Source organism: Triticum dicoccoides, chromosome 2A, assembly GCF_002162155.2.
Source record: "Triticum dicoccoides isolate Atlit2015 ecotype Zavitan chromosome 2A, WEW_v2.0, whole genome shotgun sequence".
Taxonomy (NCBI): Eukaryota; Viridiplantae; Streptophyta; class Magnoliopsida; order Poales; family Poaceae; genus Triticum; species Triticum dicoccoides.
Window position 1 is genome coordinate 417,403,740 of NC_041382.1, and position 14,178 is coordinate 417,417,917.

Below are 14,178 nucleotides of genomic sequence, written 5' to 3' on the forward strand. Positions count from 1 at the left end.
TCATCATGCTCATGAAATAGGAAGGGGCATTAGTCAATCCAAATGACATAACCGTGTACTCATATAGCCCGTACCTTGTGGTGAAGGCTGTCTTAGGTATATCCTGTTCTCGAATTTTTAGCTGGTGGTATCCTGATCGCAGGTCGATCTTCGAAAACACTTTAGATCCTTGCAGTTGGTCAAACAAATCATTGATCATCGGCAGTGGGTACTTGTTCTTGATCGTCACTTCATTCAATGCCCGATAATCAACAACCATTCTCAGAGATTTATCCTTCTTCTCAACCAAGAGCACTGGGGCTCCCCATGGTGTTGAACTTCGTCGAATGTAACCTTTCTCCAATAAATCCTTGATCTGCTTATTAATCTCCTCTCGATCATTTGCGGGCATCCGGTATGGTCTCTTTGATATCGGTCTGGTGCGTGGCATACCTGGTAATTCCTCTGCAAATACATCCGGATAATCCTTCACTACATGCACTTCTTCCTGAACAACTCCTGTGAGAGAATTTACGTGAGTACTCTCAGGAGTATGCCTGGATACATACTTAATCCTTTTTCCCTCCGGGGTGGTGAGTAGAATTGACCTACTGGTGCAATCAATGTTTCCTCCATACTTCGATAACCAATCCATCCCCAGTATCACATCCAATCATTGGCATTCCAAAATTATTAGGTCTGAGGGGAAAACATGGCTGCCAATGGTTAAGAGTAATTGGTCGCACCATCGGCTAGCCATATACTCTGCACCTGGTGAGCTTACTAGCAAGGGTGTCCTAAGAGCTTGGGTAGGTAATTTAAACTTGTCCACAAATCCCCTTGAAATGTATGGATGCGATGCACCAGTATCAAAAAGAACGAGAGCGGTAAATGACTTAACCAAAAACTTACCGATAACTGCATCTGGCTGCTCTTCAACCTCCTCCACGTTCACATGGTTCACTTGTCCCCTGTTGAAAGGGTTAGGCTTCTTCCCAAAGCTTCCATTGCCATTCCCATTCTTCGCTTCAGGGCACTCGGTGGCATAGTGTCCAGTCTTCCCGCACTTGAAACAAGTAATGTGACTCGGGTCCTTCTTGGCGGGCGTTGCTGGGTTAGGGCAGTTCTGATTGTTGCTTGCTCCATTCCCGTTTCCATTCTTGGGGCCACTGTGGTTGTGAGAACTGCCTCCATTGTGTGTGTGGCCTCCATGGTTATGGGTAAATCCTCCCGAGTTTGGGGTGAAACGCGTCTTCTGCTGAGCTCCAGAATTATATTTTCCTTGTCCATACTTCCTCTTGCGGCTCTCAATCTGTTGCTGCTTCCCTTCAATCATAAGAGCCTTGTCTACCAGCTCCTGGTAGTTGTTGAATGTTGCCACCATCAACTGCATGCTCATCTCATCATTCAGCCCTTCCATAAACTTCTCCTGCTTCGCGGCATCTGTGGCCACATCATCTGGGGCATAGCGAGATAACTTACTAAACTCATCCACGTACTGAGCTACAGTAGATTCCCCTGGTGTATGTTGCGAAACTCACACTTCTTCATGCTCATAGCTCTAGTTGAGACATGGGTTGTGCGAAAAGCTTGTTGAAACTGCTCCCAAGTGACATTGGCTATAGGAAAAATGGCTGTGTAATTTTCCCACCATGCGGTTGTTGGTCCATCCAATTGGTGTGCGGCCAAATGCACATTCTCAGCATCTGTGCAACCGACAGTGGTTAACTCCCTTCCAATCCTGCGTAGCCATTCATCCGCAACTATGGGCTCAGTGCTACTGGAAAACACCGATGGCTGTAACCTCAGAAAACGGTCTAAGTTGTCAACTGGATGTGGTGGCGGTGGGTTGTTGTTGTTCTTGCCTTGGTTCTGAACTAACAACTGCATCAAGGCATTCTGTTGCTGGCTCAACTGAGGGAGCTCCGGTGGGAAGACAAATCCGGGGTTATGTCTCGGAGGCATCTGATGGGTTTAGAGGGAAGAGATTAGAATAGAATGAGGTCTAAGGAGGAAGCACTACCCATATGCACATGAGACAAACACAATCATATCATATCACTCAATCAATCAAGCAAGGGCATACAATCGATCTAACTATCGTTACAGTGCTCGGACTATTTTATACAAATGGAGGAAAACTACTAATCATATGGTGGTCATCTAAAAATATTGATTGGAGGAAGACTCCATGATGTCCGCTCCAGCTTCGTCTTCATAGTCATCATCACTACCATCGGGGTCGGAGTCGGTGTCGTCGATGATGATGTAGTCTTCAGAATAAATCTCCTTGGGTTTGTCGTCTTCTCCTCCTGGACCGCGGTCTCCCATAAAAACTCCTAGCTTCCTTGTCAGGTCGTCATTCATCTTCACAAGTATCGTCATTTCCTCCTCATAACGATTGCGTGTAGACTTGAGTTCCTCTTCTAGCTCTGTGATCCTGGTCATTGCCTTCTTCAAATCTATCATGCTTGCGCACATCTGGTTCTCCTGGCGACGTATGTGATGGCTTAACTCCTGGATGAATGCTGCAATGGACCTGTCCTTCCTGGTGCTGATCATCTCCCATTGCTCATCTCGGTGCCCACATATCTGGTAGATAGTGTCTGAGGGAGTCCTGGATTAGGGGGTGTCCGGATAGCCGGACTATACCTTCGGTCGGACTCCTGGACTATGAAGATACAAGATTGAACACTTCGTCCCGTGTCTGGAAGGGACTTTCCTTGGCGTGGAAGGCAAGCTTGGCGATATGGATATGTAGATCTCCTACCATTGTAACCGACTCTGTGTAACCCTAGCCCTCTCCGGTGTCTATATAAACCGGAGGGTTTTAGTCCATAGGACGAAGAACAATCATACCATAGGCTAGCTTCTAGGGTTTAGCATCCTTGATCTCGTGGTAGATCTACTCTTGCAATACCATTATCATCAATATCAATCAAGTAGGACGTAGGGTTTTACCTCCATCAAGAGGGCCCGAACCTGGGTAAAAACATCGTGTCCCTTGTCTCCTGTTACCATCCGCCTAGACGCACAGTTCGGGACCCCCTACCCGAGATCCGCCGGTTTTGACACCGACATTGGTGCTTTCATTGAGAGTTCCTCTGTGTCATCACTTTTAGGCCTGATGGCTCCTCCGATCATCAACGACGATGCGATCCAGGGTGAGACTTTTCTCCCCGGACAGATCTTCCTATTTGGCGGCTTTGCACTGCGGGCCAATTCGCTTGGCCATCTGGAGCAGATCGAAAGCTACGCCCCTGGCCGTCAAGTCAGATTTGGAAGTTTAAACTACACAGTGGACCTCCGCGGAGACTCGATCTTCGATGGATTCGAGCCGCAGCCGAGCGCGCCGCACTGTCACGATGGGCATGATCTAACTCTGCCGCCGAACAGTGCCCTGAAGGCCACACCCGCATCAGCTCTGACCCTTAATTCGGAGCCAACTGCGCCAATCGAGGATGGGTGGTTGGACACCGCCTCAGGGGCTGTAATCTCTATGGTGATCGAGCCGAACACTAGCCCTATTCTCTGCGAAGCCCGTGACTCCAAGGAGCCGGACTCCTCTGCACACTCCGAGCCCTCCGCGCCCCTACCGATCGAACCCGATTGGGCGCCGATCATGGAGTTCACCACCGCGGACATCTTTCAGCACTCGCCCTTCGGGCGATATTCTGAATTCACTAAAGTCTCTCTCTTTATCAGGAGAGCCCTGGCCGGGCTATGGTCGGCAAGGTTGGGATGCGGATGATGAAGAAATTCAAAGCCCACCGACCACCCACTTCGTAGCCACTATCGACAATTTAAACGATGTGCTCGACTTCAACTCCGAAGACATCGACGGTATGGATGACGATGTAGGAGATGAACATGAACCAACGCCTATAAGGCACTGGACAGCCACCTCATCTCATGTATACATGGTGGACACACCCAAAGGAAGCGACGACGAGGAACACAGGGATGCAACGAGGGATCGTTCACTCGAAAAGCAATCAAAGCGGCGACGTAAGCGCCGCTCCAAGCCCCGCCTCGACAGAGACAGCAGCCATACAGACCCAGCCATAGAGCAGGACGAGCCGGCGGACGACGAACATGCCTTCGAGCAACCGTCCGAACAGGGCAACTTGGATAAACAAACCGAACACCCCGTCCCCGGCGAAAACAACAGTCCGGACGACCTTACACCGGATAGGCTCATGGAGCACAAGAACCTCCACAAAAGGCTCGTCGCCACTGCGCGTAGCCTGAAAAAGCAGAAGCGGAAGCTCAAAACTGCGGAAGATGCACTCAGAATCAGATGGAGCAAAGTACTCAACACCGCAGACAAATATGACGGCAGTCGCCGCACAAAAAGCTATCCAAAGCGAAAGCTACTGCCTGAATTTGACAAGGAGGCCTTAGAGCCCCCGCAGTCAAAAAATAGGAAAGCCACCCGGTCGGATAGATGACCGCATGGCCAGCATGGAGCGGCAAGCGGCGCCGCACACAAGCCGGCACGCGATCCAGCAAAGGATCCACATCAAAAAGATGGCCCAGCCAGATCTATCTATGGGCCAAGAAAGCAAGCTCTAGTAATCAATGCAACACAACAAATATCCGAACATCACGACACACCCAAATATAGGGGTGCCGCACACCCCCTATGTTTCACCGATGAGGTGATGGACCATGAATTTCCAGCGGGATTCAAGCCAGTAAACATAGAGGCATACGACGGAACAACAGACCCTGGGGTCTGGATCGAGGATTATATCCTCCACATACACATGGCTAGAGGAGATGACCTCCAAGCCATAAAATACTTACCCCTCAAGCTTAAAGGGCCAGCCCGACATTGGCTCAAAGGCCTTCCCGAAAACACCATTGGAAGTTGGGAAGAGCTTGAGGATGCTTTCCGGGCAAATTTTCAAGGGACCTATGTCGGCCCTCCGGATGCAGACGATCTCAGTCACATAACTCAACAGCCCGGAGAGTCAGCCCGGAAATTCTGGAACAAATTTCTTACTAAAAAGAATCAGATAGTCGACTGTCCGGACGCCGAAGCCCTAGCAGCTTTTAAGCATAACGTTCGAGAAGACTGGCTCGCTAGACACCTCGGCCAAGAAAAGCCAAGAACAATGGCCGCATTAACAAGCCTCATGACCCGCTTTTGCGCAGGAGAGGACAACTGGTTGGCAAGATGTAGCACCAGCGACCCAAGTACATCCGAAGTTAGGGATGGAAACGGAAAACCCCGACGCAGCAAGGACCGGCGCCAGAATAAGGGAAGCATCCCAAAGAGCATGGCGGTCAACGCCGGATTCAAAAGCTCGCGGCAGAATCAGAGAAAGCCGCCCCTCAAGGATAACAGGGACGAGCTATCTAACTTAAACAAAATCTTGGACAAGATATGTCAAATACACAGTACTCCCAGGAAGCCTACGAACCATACCCACAGAGATTGTTGGGTTTTCAAGCAATCCGGCAAACTCAATGCCGAACACAAGGGGCTCGACACACCAAGTGAGGACGATGATGAACCCCACAAGCAGAGCACCAGGAAACAAAAGGATTTCCCACAAGAAGTCAAAACAGTAAACTTACTTCACGTGACGAACAGAATGGCGCCAACAGAGATACATGCCATACGGCCTATCCCAAAGGAGTCTCGCCAATGGTTGTTAAAACCGATCACCTTCGACCATCAGGATTACTCTAGAAGTATCCGGAACGTAGGCTGGACTGCCTTGGTATTAGATCCTATAATCGGCGGACTCCACTTTACAAATGTCCTGACGGACGGCGGCAGTGGTCTAAACCTGTTATACCAGGACACAATCCGCAACATGGGGATAGACCCAACAAAAATTCGCCATAGCAAAACCTCCTTTCAAGGGGTAATGCCAGGCCCGGATGCCCGTTGCATGGGTTCTCTCCGGCTAGAAGTTATGTTCGGCTTCCCCGATAACTTCCGTCGCGAACAGATAACTTTCCAAATCGCCCCATTCTCAAGTAGCTATCAAGCACTGCTCGGACGCGAAGCTTTCGCCCGCTTTAACACAATACCACATTATGCATCTCTTACGCTTAAGATGCCCGGTCCACGAGGCATCATCTCATTAAAGGGAAAACACTGAGTGTTCCTCCCACGCGGAAGACAGTGCGGCTGCCTTGACAGCCCCACAATAAAGCGGCTTCATCAGCCAAAGCACCTAAACAGGTCGTCAAGACCACGGACACGGCTAGACGAGTCCGACATAAACATACAATTGATAAAGGCTTAATAGCCGTATACCCCTGTACTAGGGGCTCCGCACATATAAAACAAGAGACAATAAAGCTTGGTTTTACCCATTTCGATTTATACTTTGTTTATTTAGTATAACTCATGTTCGGCATGATCTTTCTTTAACTAAGTTCCTCTCTTTTACAGATGAACACCGTGCTACGCCCGTCCAGGATACGGCACAACGGAGACACAGGCACAGACATGCAGCAGGGACCCATTCCAAGGATTCTTTTCAGATTAAGACCCTGCGTAAACCTTTTTTACTGTCTCTTGTTGATACATATCCCCTGGTTTCTTGGTATAACCAAGGAGAAGGCTGGCGTTTTGGCATGTGGCCACGTCAGAGTTTTTGTGCGTACCTGGACACTAGGGGCTTATTACTAAGGGCGTTATCCTGCCCGCCATAATAAAGACCGAATACCTTAGGGAGTGTTCAGCGTCGCGAGTTTGGCCTTATATGCATCAGCTCCGAATCATGTCTTTGGTCAAATGTTGGGTTTACCCGGCTCCTGTGTTTTGCTACCTTGCGTTCCGCTCTATCGGCTAAGGCGGCACCAGGAGAACTACTGCGATTGTGCCTCGGTTCGGCCAGGCGAGCACCTCAGTAGAGAAAGCCGAAAACTGACTGTCATGATATAGCGTGAGACTGGTCAACCACTCGATGACTTACCGGAATCTTTAGGATTCCTCCGCGTTAACGAAGGGCTGCTTCCCGGCCAGGCACATACGCGCCCCGAGTTCGGGCGAGTGCAGGCGCCACCAGGGGCTATATAAGTAGCCTCACTGTCAAACTCCTATGGCTAAGTGAAAGTGATAAAGCATCATAGTCCGATTGCCTAGTTCGCTGCGCTATCGCCTACTTTGTAGGACCAAGACGTTGGATCAAGTGTGAAAATGCGCCTTCTGCGAACACCCCCGCATTATGTGCGTGGGGGCTGAAGCCGACGACTGCCATCTTTCGGATTATATATACATATATGTTAAACGGCCGCACAAGAGGTATTATAATACTTGCAGGCACAAGTATAAAAAGCTTCTACAATTTATCAAAATATTGTTTTACAATAATATATGCTATTCGAATATAGTATCCTTCGAGCACTGCGTCTCTACTAACGAGCGCCTTGCAGAACTTCTTGAAAATAGTGCTCGGCGGGTACTCGGCTTCCATCCGAGTCTGGGGATGCAACAGCGGTGGCCTCCATTTCCGCCCAGTATGTCTTGACACGGGCAAGAGCCATCCGCGCACCCTCTATGCACGCTGACCTCTTCATCACATTGATATGCGGCGCCGCACCAAGGAATTGCTGCACCAAGTTGAAATAACTTTTCGGCTCTGGCCTCTCTGGCCACAGATGACTCATGACATACTTCATGGCGAGTTCGGACAACCTATTTAGCTCGGCCCATTCAGCCAAACGATTGGCTAATGACAGCGGACGCTCCGGATTGTGGAACTGCGACCAAAAGAGCTTTTCCACTTCGCGATCTTCTTGATCTCAGAAGTGTTCGGCCGCATTTGCAGCACTCGCTGCCAAATCCAGATAGGTGTCCGCCGTACTCCACATCCGGTCTAACGGAGCATGTTTAGGATCACATAACTTCCTCCGCAGCATAAAGGGCTTTCCAGCCGCGATCTCTCCGGCCTGACGCAGCTCCTCCTTCATAGCTCTCATCGCAGAGCGAGCATCCTTGGCATTGGCAACGGCCTTCTCCAGGTCCGTCTGTTCTGGCCGATCTTCTTTTTCAAGAAGCTTGCAACGGTCAACAGCGTTCTTCAGCTTCACGGCCATCTCGGCCATTTCCTTCTTGCTTCGGTAGTGAGCAGCCTATTCGGCTTTCAGCTCTTCAATTGCCTTTAAGGCAGCCACATCACTTTTCCTGGCTTGCTCCTTGGCTCGGGCAAGTTCCGCCCAAAGATTCTCCATGGCAGCAGCATCATCTGCATCAAGCGCACACATTGTAAGATACTGGCATAAAGCTCATCTTACCAGGTGCCGCCGGAGGAATTACATACCTTGTGCCTCGTCAAGCCGCTTGTTGACAAGCGCGATGTCGGCATCTGCCACGTCAAGTTGCCGCTTTAGCTCTGCAAATTCATCAGTCCGGCTTGCCACCAGACACTTCGCCACCTACGTATGAAGGCGGCATATTAGACCTGGGAATATGATCCTCTGTGTGCCCTCACTTTTGACAACACACAGAGTCTCAGGGGCTACTATCTACACAGGGCGCATCTTATTTATGCGCAACTGTCCAAAAAGGGCACATTATTTCGCGTACCTCAAAACCTGTCAGTAAACTCCTGACGGCCTCGTGCAATCCGCTCTCCGCGGATGAAATCCTCTCAATCACCATACCCATCAATGCACGGTGCTCCTCTGAGATAGATGCTTGCCCTAGCAGATCCTTCAGCTCCTCTGACCGCGCACCAGACGGTGCCGGATTCGTCCGATGGCCCTTTTCGAAGGCCGGACGCGGAGGGCTTTGGGGGGGCATATGACTACCTTCTGGCCCTGCCGGATTCGGAGAAACCCTCCACGACGATACCTCAGGATCGCCTGCCTCGCAAGGCGGTACGGCAGGGGGAGGCGTTCCGCTCTCCATCATCTCCGGAAGAAGATCCCCCAAAGACGAGCTCTGCTGAGAAGGGCTAAGGTCCGAGCTACAAGGTAAATTTTCGATTACTCTTCTCAGATATAACACAAGGATTTCTCTCATTTCTTAAAAAGAAAAACTCCTCTCTACTTACGGCTCGGTGGAGGGCTGATCCCCTTGAGGGCATAATTCGACCGAAGTATCCCCCGGCGTAGGACCCTCTGACAAAGATTTCTTCCCCCGCTTTGAGGCCATGGTCTCCGGGTCGTCAGAGGTGGTCCTCTTCTTCCCTGAGGAGAGGAATTTTCGATTCCTCCCTTCCGGACAACCTTCTTCAAGGAGGCTGTAGCTTCCTTGTCCCCTCCCTCGCTTTCCTCCGAAGGCACAACCTCCAACATCCTGACTAGCACGGGACCCGGCGTGGTCTCGGGGAGGGGGGCCGGACACCTGATTAGCTTTGCTTTCACTATCCACTCCTGTTTAAAGGGCAGCTCTTTTAACGGCAATTTTATGATAAATATGCGGATTGCGAGTCCGGGCACAGGGCTACTTACTTGAGTACCCGGGCGGTTGCAGCTCAGACCTGCGTCCTCGGTCGAATCCGGACACACTACTTGTGGTCCGAAGAACAATTTGTACATCTCCACGGGCGTCATGCCAAGAAAATGTTGGAGAACTCGTGGTCCCTCCGGGTTGAACTCCCACAGGCGGAGGGGGCGACATTTGCAGGGCAGAACTCGGCAAATTAACATAACCTGCGCCACCCACTTGGTGCTCCTGGGAGCTGTGATATAAAACCACTCTTGTTGCCATAAGCTGGACTCCCCTTGAAAAGAGCCCTCGGGCCATGGAGCACCAGCATTCTTGCTTATAAAAGCACCTCCGCACTCCGCGTGCCGTCCCTCGATCATCTTCGGCTCTACTTTGAAGGTCTTGAGCCATAGTCCGAAGTGAGGAGTAATACGGAGGAAGGCTTCACACACGATGATGAATGAGGAAATATGGAGGATGGACTCTGGAGCTAAGTCGTGAAATTCCAGCCCATAATAAAACATGAGCCCCCTCACGAAGGGATCCGTCGGGAAGCCTAGCCCCTAAAGGAAGTGAGACATGAACACCACACTCTCACCAGGCTTGGGAGTGGGAATGACTTGCCCTTGAGCAGGCAGCCTATGCGAGATTTCGCCAGTCAAGAACCTGGCCTCTCTCAACTTCAGCATGTCCTCCTCCGTGACGGAGGAGGGCATCCATCGGCCTCGAAGGTCGGAACCGGACATTGTTGAAGGTCCGAAGCGCCTGAAATTTGGAGCCTTGGGTGTTGGAACTCGAGGCAAAGGGCGAACTCGTTTGAGATTGAAAGAAAGGAGTAAGGCCTTGGTCTCTTTATAAAAGGTTGAATACCAAGGGCCCTCCTCATGACCGTTTGGGACTCGCCTTTGATCGAGAAAACATACCAACGGGCACGATTGGGTTACCCACACCCGTATTGATGAGAATCTCAGAATAAGGGGACACGATCTCTGCTTTGACAAGACGTGCCAAGGAAACCGCCTCGCTAAACGCGCTGAGGTGGGACAGTAAAACGATTCGAATAAAGACTTGGCCGTGGTGTGATGTCACGCTACGGAATAGGTCAGCAGATTAGATTTGTGCAAATATTATTCTCTCTATGGCAATATGTGGAAACTTATTTTGCAGAGTCGGACACTACCTTTGTGTTCAAAATCTTCTATGAAGTACTTGGAGGAGGAACCCACCTTGCAATGCCGAAGACAATCTCTACGCCGGACTCATCGTCATTGAAGCCTGGTTCAGGGGCTACTGAGGGAGTCCTGGATTTGGGGGTGTCCGGATAGCTGGACTATACCTTCAGCTGGACTCCTGGACTATGAAGATACAAGATTGAAGACTTCGTCCCGTATCCAGAAGGGACTTTCCTTGGCGTGGAAGGCAAGCTTGGCGATATGGATATGTAGATCTCCTACCATTGTAACCGACTCTTTGTAACCCTAGCCCTCTCGGGTGTCTATATAAACCGGAGGGTTTTAGTCCATAGGACGAAGAACAATCATACCATAGGCTAGCTTCTAGGGTTTAGCCTCCTTGATCTCGTGGTAGATCTACTCTTGTAATACCCATATCATCAATATCAATCAAGCAGGACATAGGGTTTTACCTCCATCAAGAGGGCCCGAACCTGGGTAAAAACATCGTGTCCCTTGTCTCCTGTTACCATCCGCCTAAACGCACAGTTCGGGACCCCCTACCCGAGATCCACCGGTTTTGACACCGACAGTGTCCTTAAGCTCCTTGTGGTAAACTTCGCCGATGCGTCCCATGGCGATGTGGGCTGCCATGCTCTTTCCTAGACTCCAGGTTGGTGCATCAAAGGAAAACTCTATGGGCTTAGTGACTGGCGTGAATGTCCTTCCTGGAACTTAAACTCGAATCTACGTTCCTCTTCGGGTAGTGTGGCGGTGTAGGACCTGGTGAAGCTTGGTATTCCAATGTTTAGGTACCTAGTGACTTCCTTCAAGTGTCGTCCAAAAGGTGTGTCTTCATCCGGTTGTGCAAACTTGTTCCTTGAGTCTGCCATCCTAAAGAGTAGAAATTGGAGAGGAGTCAGAAATGAGTAGAGAAGAGTGACCTAGGGCTCATCTTAGTGGTCATGTCCTACAGTCAGCGTGTGCTATGGTACCATCTTGTAGTGACCCAACCTCAGACGGTCAAGTCTCTGTGCTTCAGTGTCATCCCTGGATCGGTAATGCTGACACACATAGTACTCGAAGGATTTATAACAGAGTAGCAATCACACACTTACTACATCGAATGTCTCAAAAGAGAACTTATTACAATAAATATGGCTTAAGGCCATCTAAATAAATAACATCGGAAGGCTTGGAAGATAAAGTGAGTCCATCAACTCCAACGACATAGCAAAGTGCATGACAAACGACCTAGCGCACCTTACTCCTCGTCTAAAAAGTCTGCAACATGATACGTTGCAGTCCGAAAATGGGTCAACACATGGAATATGCTGGCAATATAACACAGTAGAGCAATGGACATATAAATGCTATCACTACATGCATATATGGCTGGTGGAGGCTCTATGGTTATATTGTTTTGCGAAAAGCCAATTTTTTCCTACAACAAAGGAATATATTTTATCTAACTATCATGTGGTTGAAACATCATTGAGAAGGTTCCTCCAACTCAATCCCAATTAAAGTACTCATTAACAACCCAACAATTAATTTAGAGTGATGAGATCAAATCAATAATTCAAGTACCAGATACTCAAGATGTCCATAACCGGGGACACGGCTAACCATGATTAGTTTGTACACTCTGCAGAGGTTTGCGCACTTTTCCCCACAAGACTCGATCTCCTCCGTTGGATTTTCTCGCAGTACATGGTGTTTGAGAAACGGATGACCGAGACACAATCTTTCAGAAGCATTAACTCTAACCCTGGGTAGACAGTACCAACCTACATCCCCTACATCTGCTAGCCTGCCACTGGAAGAGGTCATGCAACATACTCAACTATGCTAGAGCCCATAATGGCTTGTGGCTGCACACGGAAGTTTCTAGCATGAATAATCTTACGATCCCTTTGAGCCTGGGTGGGGAACCATAGGATGATCACACAGGTACTCTGGGTTATCCTAGGACAACACTGGATTCTTCAGGTGCCCTGACAACCACTAGGTGCTCCAGGGTGCCTCTAGCAATCCACCCAGATGTTTATTTAAGTAGCCACCTTAAGTTAACCATTAATTAACAATCTCACATATGTCGTGGATACACTCAAACTCAATCCACGTCTACGAGCATAGCATAGCAGTATAAGCATAACACAGAAGTAACTCCCAAGGGTTTGATAATAAATGGACAATAGGTTCTACCTCATCAACTAGTTCCCAAACCCACATGTTAAGAGATCCTACTCATGCAATGTTTGAGGGTTGGACTAATGCACAAAAACTGGGTAATAAATGGGTATGATCAAAGTGTTACTTGTCTTGCTGAAGATCCGCAAAACCTAGTGACTCGTAGTAGCACGCTTCGCACTCCGAGAATTCTATCGCAAACAAACAATAACATACATACGCAATCAAGAAAAGATGCACGGGTAAAACTCAAATAAGAAGATCTAACCAGAAAGTTCAACTGAAGAACTCCGGTTTGCAAAAAGAAACAAATCAAACGGAGCAACGAAACTCAAACTACGAAAGAAACAAGTTACATTTACTAATCTGGACTAAAGTCAAATTTTACAGTACCAAAATCTTGTTCAAGTTGGTTAAACAGAAAGAGGGCTTCGAGACGAAGATCTAGGCGCTTGTTTCACCTGATTAGGATAAACGAGCGAAAAGATAAACCAAAATGAAGATCAGGGCAGAAATCACGATCGAAAATAATCACGGAAAAACCCCTGGGAAAAAAGGGACGAACAGGCTAACGAACGAACGTTCACCCCCTGCAGCTAACGGATGAACAATGTTCGTTAAAACGAACGTACGGACGAATGTCCGCTATTTAACTAAACCGGGAAAAAAAGAACTGATCTAAACAAAACGAAAATAGGGTTTCTAAAAAAACAAAATGGTTTTCTCGCGAAAACCGGCGGTGGCGGCAGTTATACCTCCGGCGAGATCGGGTCCGGCGGTGGGGCGGCGGAACAGCGGCGATGGGGCTCCGGCGGGACGGCGGGTGGCGACGGCGGCTGTGGAAGGCGGTGGTGGCAGAAGGCCGCGCGGGTGGAGGCTGGCGGGGTCGGGCCTCCCGGCTTATAAAGGCCGGCAGGGCCAGGAGTCCTAGTCGGACACAACCCGGTTAGGTCGGTTCACCTTTTTTTTAAAACCCAGCGCAGAACATCTAACGAAAGAAATACTAAACGGACTCCAAAAATCCTGAAATAAATTTTCACGGTCCTTTAATAATATTGCGGATAAAGTGAACATTTATTTACGCCTCTAATGCAATTTTGAAAAACACATTTTTTCCTAATTCATAATAAATAGCAATAAAATTCAAATAAAATTACTTATTTGATTTTAACATTTTCCTCCAATATTTCTTTTATTTTGGAGAAGTCATATTATCTCCTCTCGTATGTTTAAAATATGAAATATTTTCGAAGAGGAAAAATAATTAAAACCAAATGATCCTCTTTTCAAAATTTGAGAAAAAACTCAAATATGAAAATAACGAAATTCCCAACTCTCTCCGTGGGTCCCTGAGTTGCTTAGAATTTCGGGGATTCGCGAAACGAAATGCGATAAAATATGATATGCATGAATGGCCTATGTATAACATTCCAA